This window comes from Halichoerus grypus, chromosome 8, assembly GCF_964656455.1.
Source record: "Halichoerus grypus chromosome 8, mHalGry1.hap1.1, whole genome shotgun sequence".
Lineage (NCBI taxonomy): Eukaryota > Metazoa > Chordata > Mammalia > Carnivora > Phocidae > Halichoerus > Halichoerus grypus.
In genome coordinates, this window is record NC_135719.1 from 117,305,180 (window position 1) to 117,310,987 (window position 5,808).

The following is a 5,808-nucleotide window of genomic DNA, read 5'->3' on the forward strand; positions in this document are numbered from 1 at the left end:
ACCCAATGAAAATATTATTTTATATTTGTGACATTGCTAATGATAGAAATAATGGCAAAAATTATAATTGCATAGAAGTTCTGAGTTTTCATCTCAAATACTGTGTTTTTCATGTTAAGAAGTTCAACTTTGCTCTTTTTTTTTAAACTTGCTTTTTCTTTCCTTAATATGCTCACTCCCACTTTCTTGAACACATGGAACATAGTTATTACAGCTGTTTCAATGTCTTTGTCTACTAATTTTATCACCTGTGTCATATCCTTTTCTTCTTTTTTTTAGGGAGACAATTCTGTTTATTGTTAACCAAGAAACAAAGTGTGGAGGTGCTCTATACGAGTGGTGATAAGATATAAAAGAGAGGTGGGGTGGAGACCCCATAATACACAGCATTATTCTGAGCGAGCTCCAGCTCTTCATTTTAACACTTGAACCAAGGACAGCCATCCTTTTCCACTAAGGCTGCAGAAGAATGGAAACCCAGACTCAGTTTATCAGCTCCTACAGGGCAGGCAGAGCAAGAGGCTATTTTAAGCTGATGGAAGAGGCCACTTGTGGTCTGTTGGGAGCCCCCACACCAGGCACAGAATGGATGATGAAGGTGGTCCACAGCTGCCAATGGGGGCCAGTCTCTGCTCCCTAGTACTCAGCTTCTCTTGATTCTCAATGATAAGCTTGTCAATCAAATACAGTTGGCCTGTGTGGACCTGTCGATGATTTATTCCAAGCTCTCTTTTGGCTTTATTCACTAGGGTTTGAATTTCTACAGGATCCTTTATTATTATCCTCCTGACATCATAAGTTCTTTAATTGTAGGTGCTGAAACGCTTGCTCTCTCTCAGCATTGCCTGTTACAGATCTAACATTTGTGTACTGCTGGAGGTTGCTATTCTGGAAAGAATAAATGAATGACTGAATGAATGAATGAATGAATGGGTCCTCTTCGAGGAGGTCCCAACTTTAACCTAACCCACAAAACTTCAGCCTGTGTAAAACCACAAAAGAAATAAAATAAAGTGCAATCTTGTTAGAGGGGCTCAGTCTTGCTAGAGGGCTGGGCCTCGGTCTCGGAGAGCCCACCTGTGTCAGATCTGTTTCTGTTGATTGACTGATTTGTTTTCCCCATTATGGGTTGTATTTCCTGCTTCAATTTGCATGCCTGGTAAAAAAAAAAAGTATCAATAAAAATATTGGATTCCAGGCATTATGAATTTCACATTATTGGCTGCTTGATTCTTTCTTTCTTTCTTTCGGTATTCCTTTAATATTTTTGAGTTATGTTCTGGGACACAGGTAAGTTACTTCGAAACAGTTTGATCCTTTTGAGGCTTGCCTTTAAATTCTCATAAGAGCAGACCAACCTTTAGAACTAAGGGCTCATTTGGCCTACTAAAGAGGCAATACCTTTCTGATACTCAAGCCAATGCCCAATGTGTTAGAAAGGTTTTCCATTTAGGCTCTTGGGAATGTGAAGTATTTCTAGCCCTGTGTGAATGCCAGTAATTGCTCCTTTCAGGTATTTTTTTTTTTTTTCCTTGGCCTCGGGTAGTTTCCATATACATGTATGTTAATTAAAGACTCAAGGGGGAGCCCCTGCAGATCTCCAGTATTTTCTCTGTATGCAGCTTTCTCCTCTCTGGTCATCTACCCTACAAATTCTAGCTGCCTTAGCCAATCTGAATTCTCACTTCTGTCTCTTCAACTCCGGGAAATTGCCAGGCTTTGTTGGGGTTCCCTTGCCTGTGCCGTAACCTGGAATCTCTCTAGGCAGTAAGCTGGGGGTAATCGTAGGTTCACTTCATTTGTTTCTCTTCTTTCAAAGATCACTGTCCTCTGCTGCATGTTGTCCAATATTTGAAAAGTACTGTTAATAGTTAACTCAATTGTTAACCCAAACCATTGAAATGGTTTTCATTTGTTTAAGGTAAAGGGTAAATCAGATCCCTGTTATTCTATCATGGCCACAAGTGAAAGTTACAGATTTGACTTTTAAATGGGGGATGGAGAGGTATATTGAACCAATTTTGTATCTGAAAAATAAGCTAGAGTATGACCATGGCTCAGTCATTTAACCTCTTCTTAGCTTTACTTTCCTCATCTGTAAAGTGAAGAGGTTGGTCTATATGATCATTAGGTTCTTCCCTGGTTCTTAAATTCTGTAATTATATAATTAAGCATAGGTTTACCTTTGCAGAGAAAATTGATATATCGTCTTCAAAGTGATAGTTTAAAGATCCAGATCTATGAAACTTACTTTGCCATGGTAAAGTAAACTTAGAGGAGAAGATTTGTTTTTAATGGATGAAGAAGGAATCTGGAGTTACAGACTTGGGAGGGACAATACAAATCCTATAGCACACACCTATGAAATGACTAAACAATTTGAAGAGGGTGAAATGTATAAGAATATTCTTAGTTTCATTATTGTTTACAGGGCCTAGATATCATGTATTGGACATAGTGAGTGGTCAATCAATATCTGTTGAATATCTCAGCTGATATTTGGATATATTTTCCTAACAAGGACAAGTAACTGAAAAAGCAATATATAGCAAAAGTTGGAAACAGACAAAAAACCCATCAACTTTGGGATTGATTAATGGTATATCCATATAATAGAATATTATACAATAATAACGATACTGAGGCACAGTGGTATGCATTAATATGGAATGCTTTCAAAAATATGTTGTTAAATAAAAATATGAGATCACTATCTGAATTTTTATACCCTTACTTATATATTTCCCAATAAAAATATTTAAAAAGGAATTGAAAAAGCAATGTGTATAATAGTATATTATTTTATATAATCTATATTATGTATAAATAAAATCTGTTTAAGGGCTATATAATTATACACTCAGAGAATACATCTAGAAAGTATAGAATTGGTGTCACTAGTGCCTTAGGGAAGGAGGACTAGGGGACAGGGTGGAAGAGAGACTCATTTTTCCCTTTATGCCCTTTCATACACCCTTTGCATTTTTTATCATGTGCATATGTTATCTCATTTTAAAAACTGCTGCTACTTGATATGTACATATGTACATATATATTTTCTTTTCTTTTTCTTTTCCAGTAAAGTAACCAAAGTTCTCCAAAAGGGTTAGATTTCCATAAAGCAGTCTGGGAAATATCCCCCATCTCTAGATTACTTGCTTAAAGGAGCCAGGCCATACCCATTCTTTCTATTACTCCAGGGCACCTCCATGGCGTAATTAATTTCTTATTCCTTATAAAAAGAATCATCATGGTAGATACCTAAGTGACTGGCATCTGGAGCATCGTTCTTGTTTGAATATGGGAGAGAAAGCACAAGGCCATTTGTTTCCATGATTCTATATAGTATCTACAGTATTTAATTAACTTTTATACTCTAACCTACCCTTCTTTCTGGCTTCCAGAGGCGCTACCAAAAAAGCACAGGATGTAGGAGCTGAACAGTGAGGCTGTGTGATTCACAAGATGTTAACTTGTGGCCAAGTTGCTCCTTTCCAGTACTGCAGGTAACGTGCAAATAGGTTTGTAAGAGTGGAATGACACCCACAAAGTGGGGATGCTACCTAGTATGTTTTAGGAAGAGGGTTACACTTCTGGAAAGCTATCTTAAAAGAAATACTTTTAGCCATAACCTTTGTGTTCCTACAAGTGTCTGAGGCACCTCACGTAAAACCCAAGTATTTCCTGGAAGACACTGGAAGATATTTGGAAACATATGTGCAAGTCCCAAAGCAAAAATCCAAGGCTGATGCAAGTCAGAAAAAGTGCTAGGGCTTGCTATTATACATGCCTAAGGCATTTTCTTCTGACTGTTATCTGCTTTAGAATCTCTGGCGCTGTTGCTAGTTTTGAATTCTTGAAATGCCAATGTAGCAAGTAGATAGTTAATGCCAGAAAGATGCCTCCTAGATCTCACTAGCCAATGAAAGAATATGAAGAATAAGATTCCTGACTTCAAGAGGCTTATTTTTGTCATATGGAAGATATTATTGTGTAGAAATATTGTGTAAAAATGATTATAATATGTGAATAATAGGAAGGAAAACATTGTTATTGAAGGGGGAAATGTTATTTTGATACAAATATACAATACCGTATGTACATATATATATATGTACAGTGTTTTTGGTGGATTATACATTGGCAGGAAGAGTCCCGCTTTCCTCCCCAACCTAAGCCAAAGATCAAGAATTTAACAAAAGGGAGGACACTACTTATGGTGCCAGATCTAGCAAATAAAAATGCAGGATGCTCAGTTAAATTTGAGTTTCAGATAAACAACAGGTAATTTCTTAGCATAAATACGTCTTATGCAATATTTGGGACATACTTATACTAAAAAATGATTTGTTGTTTATCTGAAAGTCAAATTTAGTTGGATATCCTGTATTTTATCTGCCAATCCTAGATGCTCATAGAGTAGGAGTAGATGCATTTTTTGTTGTTTTTCCCTCACCTCTTGGTTCCCTCATGGTAAGATGAGTTGCTATTGACACCTTCCAAGAATTGGGTGAGAATACAGCTGAATTCTTGCTATGCTGCAGAGCCAGAATGGAGGAACAGGCTATAGATTGACTTGCGTCAAGAACAACTGTGAGACAGCCTCCTCCTCCCCCACAAATAAACCAGATGGAGGTGACTTTATCATGTATAGGATGGAAGTTGAGCTTTTTAATTTGGATATTAAAGGAAAAGGTGACTCCTAAAGGCTGGAGGACTTGAAGAAATTCCATACCATAGAAATTTGTGGAGGGAGTGAGGATGGAGATTTTGTAAGCTGGGTCAGTGAACGCTGGCTATGAGCTGGGGTGCACCTGCTATGTGGAGTCAGGCTGAGGGAGCTCCTGGTTTCATGTCACACTAGCTTCCAGAGATGGAGAACACAGGAGTGAGAAGACAAAAGTAGTGATTGGGACGCATAGGTGGGTTTGTTCAATGAATTGTGGAGGGTCTTGGAGACCACGTTAAAGATTTTGGGCTTAGTCACAAAGCAGTGGGACTCCTCTGGAGGTTTCTGAGCAGGAAATGTCATGATCAGGGTTATGCCTTAGGAATATTAGTCTTGCAGCTCTTTATAGAGGGATTGTGAAGGGGTGAAGGAGTGGAGACCGGGTGATCAATTGAGAGGGGATATGGTCAAGGCTACTGATAGTCCGTATGGCATCTATATGTGAATTACAAAAGGTACACCTCCCCTGAGGGGATGCAGACCAGGGCACTCATTTTGGCAAAAGACTGCCAAGCCACATGGTTTGGTTCTAAACCAGGGGCTAGATTTCAGCCCCCATTATCCTCTCAGTCACCATCATAGTTGGTTAATTAACACTAGTGGCTTAATGCAATGAAGATTTATTCCTTGCTCGTGTCACAGTCTGCTGCTTGTAGGGTGGCTCTTCTCCTAGTGGACACTCAGGCATCCTTGCAACCTACCTCTATCTTATAGTGAGTCCATCTGAAATATCTAGCCTCCAAGATCACCAAGGCAGGGGAAGAAAGAGCTGGAGGTTCTTACAGAGGCACTTAAAACCAGAGTAGGAAGTAACAATATCATTTCTGTCTGCAACCCATTGGCTAGAACATGGTTCCAACTTGACTAGCAAGGAGGCTGGGAAATATGAAGGATGAGAGTAAGTTGTGCTGCTCTGAGTCTAGAAAACATTGGAAGATGATTCTAAGGATATTAGGGGAAATCCGATGTACTTTATTCAACTTTCATTTCAACTATAATAAAAAAAGCAATATGCTTTTTCTTGTACAAGCAATTTATGTACAAGCAATTTTCTTGTACAAGCATAGATGTACAAGCAT

General features: G+C 38.5%; 1 pseudogene; it reads right to left on the bottom strand.

The window, feature by feature from the left end:
• Positions 1 to 453: 453 nt before the first annotated feature.
• LOC144378902 (LYR motif-containing protein 4 pseudogene) lies at positions 454 to 3,211 on the bottom strand (annotated as a pseudogene).
• Positions 3,212 to 5,808: the final 2,597 nt, after the last annotated feature.